Genomic DNA, 11278 nt, shown 5'->3' with positions numbered 1-11278 from the left:
CCATGTATTGGTGGGATGGTGAATATCTCCAGACAGTATCCCTGTGACTACTGCAGGAGATCACCACAAGCATAAGACCTGAGTCTCTCTATCATTGAAATGATGTAGCATTGAATAGTTAAATATAATGCACTTCAGACTTAACTCTTTTTTAATGACAAAAATCTCTGGTGAATCTGCTTAAAGACAATCAGAAATATCCAGTGAATAAATAGTGTTTTATAGGAACATTTCTAAAACCTATTTGCACACATCTGCCATCTTGCTTTTTGTGCCATTATGGCATCTAAATATTCATAAAAAATGGTGACAGAAAAGTTAGACTTCACACACAACAGAATAGGAGCCCCAAATACCACAGCTGGTTTCTCAGGAGGCTGTAGCCTGACAGATGTGCTGCTGGTTGGGGTCTTGCAGCCATGAGCAAGCTCTCCAACAGCCTAGTGTGGTTTTCAGCTGCAATAACTGCCTGCCTTCAAAGCTCTGCTGTGGCATTCATGTCCTAGTCATGCATGCCCTATGAGTCCACAAGGCTGGTGACCTCAAGAAAGATGAAGGATAGTAGCTGCTAGCCCTGCAGCCCCGTGCCCAGGAGAGAGGACAATTTCAAGAAGGCTATTTCCTTTCAGAAGGCTCTGAAGCTTGCCCATGTGTGTGCAGAAAGAAGCGCAAAGAACTCCCCAAACCAGGGTGAAGGCCAGGACTTGGTCAATACATGGGTGTTAGATGGTGACATGCTGCTGTTTCTTCAGGTTTTTCTTTGCATTAGGCAGTTGCTACCATGGTGCTGACTCAAGTTCCACAGTTGTGTTCTGCAGTTGCTTTAAATAGTAATCTCAAAAGCTCTAAAATTTTGTAAAGTCAGGATCAACTGAAAAACTGAAAATTCACATCACTATCAGGTTTTGTTTATGTGTGAGTAATGGGAATTTAGCTTTTTAAGCCGTCATTACAGTTGCATTAGCAGAAGGTTATGTGCAACTATTTCATCTGGCAGCACTTAGAGACTCACAAATAGAAAACATGATAGAAGAAGATGTAGTTTAGCTTGCTGAAAAGCAATGCTGTCCTTCCTCCATTCTCTTGTCCAGATTTCCAACACAACAGGAACACAATGACCACATTATTGAGGCCTTTTGGAATAAAGATGCTAAATGGGTTTCAGTCTGGCAATGCAAACACTATTTGCCTCATCTTGTTTACATTTTTATGCTGTCATACAATAAAGATCACATCTAGGTACACACAAGCACCTGCTGCCTATTTGCTTATGTGCTGGTAACAGCACTCAAGCTTGGTTTCAGCAGATTTTTCTCCCTCTGAGCAAAATAAATACTTAGAAGACTGACTGCTGCTGCTCTCTGCCAGCACATGAGTTCCTGAACCTTCACTCCACGTGGACTATGGGGCTGCTTTTCTCTGCAGAGGCCCTCCTTCTCCACCCAGATCTGCCAGGACACAGATCCTGGAGATCTCACCTCTCTCATCATGTTGCCTCCATCATACTGAGGTTTTAACCATTAAACATAACCATTTAAAATTACCAAACAGGACAGTTTTAAAATAAGGTTATGAATGCTAAATTACCAACCCCGGGAGTGCTTCTTGCCTAGAATTCCTTTTCCTGTGATCTCCACGAGGGCAGGGATGCTTGTGAGCTTGTGGCCACAGCCTGGACAGCTTTTCCTCTGCTGTCTCTTCTAGTTCAGTGTTCTTTAGTGGCAAAGTATAAATCCAGAGTCATCCATGTAGTAATTATACTGCCCATAAAGTGTAATACCACTCAGTGTTTCTTAGGAGGTATGGCACATCTTACACTTTCCACTTCCAACCCAGGGCAAAAAGATTTTCTTTGTACTGTGAAAAACACAATGGCCCCACACTGTGAGACAAGGAGAGCTGGGATATTGTTGGATATAAATATTTTAGTGATGTTCTTTGGCTCTGCTTTTGGGTGGGTTGCAGAACAGTTTTTGAGGCAGGGATTGTTGCTTGTGTTAAGGTTTGTGAAGGTTGTAGGAAGGAAACAAGGACAATACAGAGAAAAATACTCAGATGAGCTTTGCAGAGAATGAAATTACCTCTGTTTAGTTTCTGTGCAAGAAGTACAAAGGTCTGTTTCTGGCATCATTGTACAAGTAGAGGTATATGTGCTGTAAGTGTTGTATGTACATGCATGTTTTTATATATATATATATATACACACACACACACATATATATAGTTTTGAATTATTCTTCAAAGCTTTTCTCAGGGAATAAGGACTTACAAAAATCAAGCAGCTGGAAATTAAAAGAAAGGAAAGTAATCCAGGCTATCACAAATCCCAAATCTCATTTATGGCCTCCTCTAAAACAGGCCAATTGAATATGTGATCCTTGTAATAAACAGATGTACTTTATTGTACTGTCAGATTATCTCATGGGAAAGATACCAGAATCTTAAAAGTAATCATAATGTGGTTATCAGTCAGAAACTGTATTGATTTATTTTTTAAATGAAACTGTAACTGGGAAGGTACAATATTTGGTTTTAAAAGATGACAATTTTACTGACTTGTGTGGGCTGAGAATAAAAAAAAAGAAAAAAAGCCAGCTGATGGAAGTCTGCAGATCTGATTGAAGAATCAAACTGAAAATTATTCCTGCATGAGCTGAAGCATAGACAAATAGCCCAGTTTGCTATGTTTATGATGGCTGTTAGTAATCTGGGATCAGAGATGAGGCAGGGATTAATAATTTTTTATTGCTGTTTAGGGAAATTTTAGATGGAGCCATTGTGATCCTTTTCTGGTTAAATCTTCATCAGGGAGTGAGAAATTACTCTCTAGATAGTGAATAAAGAAGAAGGAACTTCTTGCAGATGGGTTGTGTGTATTGATTGGGAATTGGTACCTCTAGAGCTAATGTGTTTATGGTCCAGAGTACAGGCAGAGAATAATTCATTAGCTGTTTCTTCAGGTCACAAAGGCTGAAGTAAAATGTTTGGAAAAGAGCATGTATATCACTGAGAGAAATATGCAATTCTGCAACACACTTCAATGGAGGCCACAGAAAAATAAACAGATATGCAACTGCTGCTGGAAGAAGTGTACCAGTGGAAACTCATTTCAGAAACTTAAAGTATAGACATTTCATAGAGGATTTTTCTTTTCTGTGACAATAAGAAATGAAGGGAAAGCAGAAACTGTAGAATTAAGGACATGGAGAGCACAACAATGATTTGACTTGGGTCCAGCAGAGCAGCCTATGACTATTACTTTCCTGAGGTGTAGCGTGCCTCTAGGAGCTGCTGTCCAGCCTCATGTGCCACAAGTTGCATATCACTGTCGAGACTGTGTCCGGGTTTCTTTAAGCCCATCTTTCTCTCAAGGCTTCTCAGAATATGGATTTAATCTTTACTATCTTGAATCTACTAACTCCTGCAACTGGAGTGGTACTGCAAAACATTGATGGAAAATACTGCCTCCAACTACTCATGAAATTGCAACACACAGACCCACTAACAGCCTGTTTCACCTCTGAATTTAATTAGTTTTACTAGCTCTGATGCAAGGCAGTATCAAAATCAGTCTTCTATTATCACATAGTCTGTCTGCTTCTCTCTGCAGGACTAAACACACACCAAAAGCCATGAGCAGCCTCACTGGGATACTGAAGAAATTTTTATTTATGAACAAGCTAAAGGGCAAAAAAATAAGACAAACCCTTTCCTCTTACAATCACAGGCTGCTTCTTTTAATTAAAATAACAAACCAAAATGAAGTCATGCCTTTTAAAATGAGCTTCCCAGAAGCAAACAAGTGCACACAAGGCATAAAGGTTAATAAAAGGGGTATGCTAATGATGAACAGCAAAACTTTTGATACTTCTGGGTGCTTTGAATTATATCTTTTTTTACTCTTTCAAGTACAAAAATCTGCAGTCCAGGGAAAGAATGAAATACTGAGGCTTATTTCCATGGTGATCTTTTCAAACTTCATGTTAGAAATACAAATTCAAAAATTTGTAAAAATACCTATGCAAATAATAAGCAGGTGAGCATTAAATCAGCCACCTGCTCTGCCTCTGCATCAGGAATGGCATGGGCAGCATGTGCTCAGGGGTGTGAAGCAGGGGTACGTTGGCACCAGCACCAGCAGGTGGTGACCCCTAGAGATTTCCCCACATTTCCACACTCCATCTGCACCTGTTGGTCAGCAGATCATCCTTGATTTCAATGTTACAGGATCTAGCACTTCCTACACTAAACCACTCTGTTTTCAGCAGTGGAACATATACTGGGCTTTCAGAAGTTTTATGTATTTGTAGTAAGAGTAAACAAGGGGTGGGCCTGAAATGTTGACACACGGGCGTGCTTGCTTCCTTGATTTATGTGTCCCTGGCACCTGAAAAGCATTACAAAAGCATTGGCACAGGGAGACTGATACATAAAGAGCAACTTTCATTTGCAAAACCTCACCTTCCAAAGCAAATATCACCTTAACTAAAACAGTAATTTTTTTTTCCAAGAGAACAGTGCTGTCATAATTGCATTTGACAAGACTCACCAGTTTTACAGGTGTTATTTAGCAACACAGTGTTTGCCAACACAACAGTCTCTTTATTTCAAAGATGAAACAGCTTTGAAATGGCAAATGAAGTTTGGTGAATGTTGGCAACTACTTTGAGAGTGAATTATTACCAGGAACACTTTTTTTTTTGCTACACAATTACTCTGTTTTCTATGAGAACTCCTGCTGACCCAGCTCAGGGACAGAAGACACAGTGATACCACATCCATAAGCTAAGGCAAAGCCTCAGTGAAATATTAATACACATCTCCAGCTGTCACCTAAGTACTAACTGATTTAAAATAAACTTATTCCTTGCAGACCGAGCATTTGGCAAGCTGAACTGAGATGTTTAGATTGCTTGATTGATTTGTATTCCTGTGATAGTCTTGTATCTGTTCAGTTCTGCCTCTATTTCATGCCAGGGATAGGTATTTGGGCTCCAGAGTTTTCCTTCCGTATGTTGTGTGTACAACAGTTGGCACTGCAGTTTGGTTGGTTGCTTGGAGACAGCTGCACAGATGTACAGTGGCATAAATCACACCTGACTCTGTTGCTAAGGAAATAAGACCATCTCCTTTAGGCCTTGTAATAAGACAGGCAAACGTAATTCGTATTCAGGATATGTAAATATTGCTTTAATTTAACAAAAGTGAAAAGGAAACTACATAATGCACATCTGTAACAGCTTTTGTGGTGAGCAAATACTGCATTTTCTTTCTTCTGGAGGTGATTAGTGGCAGCACAGGATTAGAACACATTGTGTGATGAAAAAGAATAGGCACAATCTGGATTTGGGGCATAAAAACTCCATAAACTTTTTTGAGGGCTTTTGAATTTGCAGAGCAGTGTGCCTGCTGCCCATCCATCCAGCTTCAAAGAAAATGACAAGGAATTTTCTATTCTAATAAAAGCTTTACTGTAGGAATGAAAATTTAACTTGAGAAACTACGTTTTCCTTCAGGAACACCACCAAAGAAATTAATTTGTAAAGCTAGTGAAAAATCACGGGTGTGTATTTCAGTTGTCTGGGACAAAATGCTCTTTAGGTAAGGGTTAGCTGAGAAACTGCATTTGCAGAACAATGAAGAAACATGTTTCTATCTCTCTCAGTTTTCCCTCAGGCTTCTTTCCTGAGAGGAAACTGGGAAGCAGCATGAGCATGAAAGCTGGTTGGATGGACCTGTTGCTCCTGCTGGTCTGTCAGAACAGCAGGAAGGAGTATGGCAACCTCAAATCTGAATTATAGTCTCCCCTTGGTGAAAGCAGTGTGCAAATAGCTCTCTTTCTATAAGCAATGCCACAATATGCAGCGCTTGGTACTTTGCTCTTTTTCAAACATGACAAACTATCTTATCTTCTATCCTTTGCAAACCCCGTGTAAATCCCTAACCAACAAAATTCTTCACTATAGGGAAACAAATCCTTGGAAATTTTACTCCTGAGAGGTATTAAGAAGTTTAGAGGTACCTAAACATGTAGTCTGTTACCAGCATGGCCACTGATTTGCAGATCTCATAATTATTTCTCTGTGTTCCATTTATTTATTTTGATTTATACAAGCAATAGAGGAAGAACCTATCCCTGTCCCTAAGCATTCTTCGTAACTTTTGTTCCAAGCTTTATCAGACAAAGCACAAGCAACAATATTTATTCCTTCTTATGAATCTTTTAAAGACCTTGGATTAAATGTCCACTATTATTCTCCTGATAAGTATTGCCTTCAAGATTCAGGGAACAGATCTGGGCTTTGGAGGCTTCACTAGGATATCTTTCTTTAAGGGAAAGAAAAAATGTCAAACAAAACATTTTCTTTCCCCAGTAATTCCTTTCGTCTGACGCTGGGCAAAGTTAAATGGCATGAAGGGGTAGTCCTGGTGATGGTTACTGGAGGATCAGGTGGGTCATGGGTCCTGCAGCTTTCCTCACCATGGGAGGCTTGGGAGTTGTGAGAGCCACTGAGGTGAAGCGTAGAAACACCAGAGTGAAAGCTTGCCCAGGATTTCACATGCACATGTAACCACTCAAATACTTGCACACTAATTATTCCTTCAGGCTACCAGTTTGTACTGCATTAGAGAGTAGAGGGCCCTGTTAGCAAGTTGCTGTGAGCAACATCTGAGCTAGATGAAGAATTTAATACTGTAGTAAAGAAAGGGAATTGAAGGGAGAGTGAAATATGGAAATAGTGAGGATCATTGCAGTACACAGTGTTGCCAAAGCATCTCTCCAGCCATTGCAAGGTGTTTACCAGGTGCTGTATAGTAGCTGGATGATGAGAAGAATGTAAAAGAAATTACAGTTCTCTCTCTCTTATCACTCACTGACACAGCCAGTTTTAGTAGAGAGATTAATTGCCTTTTCATGCTTATATTTCTAAATATTTTATTCATGTATGTACAAGAAATGCCAGAATTTCCATTGGTACCTAGTGAGACTTCTTTTTGGTTTTTTTTACCCCCAAGGATTGGGTGCACAGTAAAAGGAAATTCAAATTATACCAATGTACTTTCATGAGGACATTTCCCCACCTCCCCCCACACCCACACCCCCACCCTCCCCAAAGGTATTATTCCACGGTTGGCAAATTGCTTATCCACTACTGGCACACATAGGGCTTCTGAAATACTTTGCTCTTATGTTTTTTTCCTAATTATCCTTCTTAATTGTCTTAGAGCACCTCTCCATGCATCAGAAAGAAGGTGGCATTTCAAACTGCTCTCAGCTGAATTTCTCTAACTCACTGCAAGTTGCTTAAACGACTTCTCCCAAGAAAAGAATTTCCAGAATATTTCTAGAACATAATGAGTACACTGGAGAACAGTGGTGGTGGTGACTGATAGATACTTTTCTCTCAGTGTTGAAATTCCTCCAGCATGAGCTATGAATCATGTTTCAGCTGGACTTCCAACGTCAAGTGAGCATGCATGAAGTACCTTTCTCAAAATGGCTTTGTTCTTCCTGGAGGCAGCAGGATTTCGAAGTACTTAATTTTACTTCTGGGATGCTTTTAATTTGGAAGAATAATGATATCTGTCTCAACACAGGTCAAGAAAATGTTCATCCGAGAGCCCAAGTTTTTTGCCAGGGAAGAAGAATGGTGCAGAAGGTCAGTGCATACTTCTGACTTTCATTTGCAATATGAGAAGTAGGTCCTGCTTTTCCTCCTCCTTCCACAATGCTCTGGCTGTTTAGCCAACAGCATTAAGTGCAAATTTCTTGCAACATTCCAGGGAAAGCCAAAACAGCACTTGAGAAGGTTGGCTCCCTTATGTTTGGCATTGAGCCTCCTATTGACTTCAAAGGTGTGAGGATTTTACCCACTGTGTCTCCTCAGTCTGTGTGTATGATTTGAGCTGTTTATCATCTAGAGTATTCTCAAACCTCTTGCTGTCTCTTCCCTTCCAGTAGTGGAAAACTGTTCCAAAAATTAAATGCTAAAAATGGGACCAAGTCTTGCTGTTTTTTCACTTCACATGGCTAGTGAAACAACACATCAACATCCCTGATTTTCAGATGGCATATGTGTAAAGCAACAGCAAAGACACATTGTTGGTCTATCCTTACAGTGTAGCTGCTGTTGAATATGCCATATTATTTCCACACAGAGATTTCCAACAAAATACTTATTTCCTAAATCAGTGTACATTTGCTTCCATTCATAAATATGTATTGACTGGTTTTGATGTGCTTACATATGGACATTTGCATATATCCTGTTGATTTACATAGAACTGGATCTCACCATATTTCAGAAAGAAACTTGTTAAAAGGCTACTTTAAAATCTTCAGATTTAGCTTAGCACTTAAAATTACCCTAATTAAGCCTACACAAACACTTTGCTATGATCTGCTGCTGTGCTCTGCTCAGAAAGATCTTTTCATCTGTCTGGACAGAGATGAAACCAAAGACTTTTTTTTAACCTCTTCAGCTTCTTCCTCCTCTCCAAATCTGTCTGGGCCTCCACCATTCCACAATGCCTTTACTGGCACTGGGGACTGCCCTGCCAGCAGCTATCAACACAACCCAGCTATGCCCTGGCTCTCCATACCCAGGCTCTATGTCAGCCCTAGCACCCAAAGTGCTTTCTCTGCACTGCAGGCCACTGAAAACAACATTCCTGGCACCATCCTACCAGCCACCTCCCAAGGCTGCTTTGGATTCATCCTCAGGTGTGTGGGCTTCACAAAATTGTAAATACCACAAGGAAAAGAGTATTTCAGTGAAGTTAGAATACATAGAATATACATAGAATAAACCAGGTTGGAAGAGACCTTCAAGATCACCACGTCCAACCCATCAACCAATCCAACACCACCTAAACAACTATCCCACGGCACCAAGCACCCCATCAAGTCTCCTCCTGAAAACCTCCAGTGATGGCAACTCCACCACCTCCCCGGGCAGCCCATTCCAATGGGCAATCACTCTTTCTGTATAGAACTTTTTCCTAACATCTAGCCTGAACCTCCCCTGGTGCAGCCTGAGACTGTGTCCTCTTGTTCTGGTACTGGCTGCCTGGGAGAAGAGACCAACATCCGTCTGTCTACAACCTCCCTTCAGGTAGTTGTAGAGAGTAATAAGGTCACCCCTGAGTCTCCTCTTCTCCAGGCTAAGCAACCCCAGCTCCCTCAGCCTCTCCTCGTAGGGCTTGTGTTCCAAACCCCTCACCAACTTTGTTGCTCTTCTCTGGACTCGTTCCAGCAAGTCAACCTCCTTCCTAAACTGAGGGGCCCAGAACTGGACACAGTACTCGAGGTGCGGCCTAACCAGTGCAGTGTACAGGGGCAGAATGACCTGCCTGTGTGCAGTTTTGCATTTTGTTGGCCGTGGAAGCTGCCACTGACCTCCACAGGGTCTTCAGACAACACAAGGAAGAACAGATGCTGCACAATCACGCTCTAACCTACTCAGTCCCTGTGAAAATACATTGAAAGCAGCTGGTTTGCAGAAAGGACATGGGCTATTTACAACTGAACAGGACTGCTTTTTCCTATTGCCCCCAAAAAATCATCTTGAGAGTATCTGAGAAGAAAAAAAAAAAATAATGGAAAGATCAGGCATATACTAAGATAAAGTGATGGTATGCTGAGTTCAGGGTGGGGGTCAAAGAAAAGAGCTGCCCAGCTGTTATGGGAGGCACTGGGGCTTTGTTTTGATGTTTAAGTGGCACTTAGGATTTACAAGTGACACTTTAAATTTAGACTCCACACTCGATGAGACATCTTTCCCCCCTAAAGAAAAATCAACCAACCAAAAAAAGTTGATCTCTAGTCCTTGCAGTAGGTGTTAAGGGGCTAAGGCATGAGCAGCCATGCTTCCACCCCCAGTGACGGTCCCGTTCATGAAAGTATGAGTGCTGTCTTTCTCTCAGGCTATTCATCCCAAATGTCCCCATTATTCCCATTGCTGTCCTGCTGGGATCTGTCTTCCCTTTGCCCTATTTAATTGATGGCAAAAAGGAATGTTTGATTTTAATTTGCCCAACATATATTTTTCATCAGGGCTACGGATGTCAGGAAAAAACAATCAGATTTTAGTGTCACAAAATTACCTCTGGGAGTCATCTATTTCAACCCTCCTACTCAAGCAGATTCACCTGGAGCAAGGTTACACAGAGATGCATCTGGGTGGGTTTTGAGCATCTCCAGAGAAAGAGACTCCATAACCTCTCTTCACAGCCTGTTCTGGGCACCCTCAATTTTATATATTTTTTAAAATTATGCTGAGATGGAATTCCCTGTGTTCTAATTTGTGCTTGTTGCCACTTGCCCTATCACTGGTCACCACTGAAAGGAGACTAGCCCCTTGGCTCTTCACACTTGCCCCTTAAATATTGATAAGCTTCGAGAAGATCCCCTCTTGGTCCTCTTCTCCTGGCCAAATAGCCCCAGGTCTCTCATAAGAGAGATGTTCCACACACCTCACAATCTCTGTAGCACTCTGTTGGACTCTCTCCAGCAATTCCTTGTCCTTCCTGAACTGAGGAGCCCATAACTGGACACAATGCTCCAGATGTGGCTTCATTAAATCAGAGGAAAGAGGGAGGAGAACCTTCCTCAGCCTTGCTGGTCATGTTTACTCCAGGATACCATTTGCCTTCTTAGCCACAAGAGCACACTGTTTGCTCATGGTAAACTTGTCCACCTGCACTTCCAGGTCCTTCCATGCAGAGCTGTTTTCCAGCAGATCAACCCCAAACCTGTACTGGTGCATGGGGTTATTCCTCCCCAGGTACACGACTATACTTGCCCTCGTTGAACCCCTTTGCCCAACTCTTCAGCCTGTTCAGGTCTCACTGATGGCAGCACAGCCTTCTGGAGTGTCATCACCCCTCCCAGTTTTGTATCAACAGCAAACTTGCTGGAGGTACATGCTGTTCCCTCAAGCAGGTCACTGACGAAGATGTTGAACAAGGTTGGACCCAGTTTTTACACCTGGGGAAAGGTGAAGCTCAAGAAAAAGAAACAAGACTTTAAGTGCTTGATTCCAAAGAGCAGGTTTTGAAACTCTGCTGCACTACTCCCATACATAGGTGCTTCAGTGGAACAAGGTCTTACTCTGATTTCCAAGCTATTGCATCCAGGCAAAAAAAGATTTTAAAATGGGTAAGATAGGAAAATACTGTTAAGCTGTGAGAAGCACTGTATTAAAGATGCAATCTGCATGAGCTGCTGGAAGCATGCCACACTTGCAGCATGTTGGACTCTTCTACCTGGTCAAGA

This window comes from Dryobates pubescens, chromosome Z (genome assembly GCF_014839835.1).
Source record: "Dryobates pubescens isolate bDryPub1 chromosome Z, bDryPub1.pri, whole genome shotgun sequence".
In the NCBI taxonomy this organism is placed as follows: Eukaryota; Metazoa; Chordata; class Aves; order Piciformes; family Picidae; genus Dryobates; species Dryobates pubescens.
The sequence above is the reverse complement of the archived record's forward strand: the minus strand, read 5'-3'. Positions refer to the sequence as shown.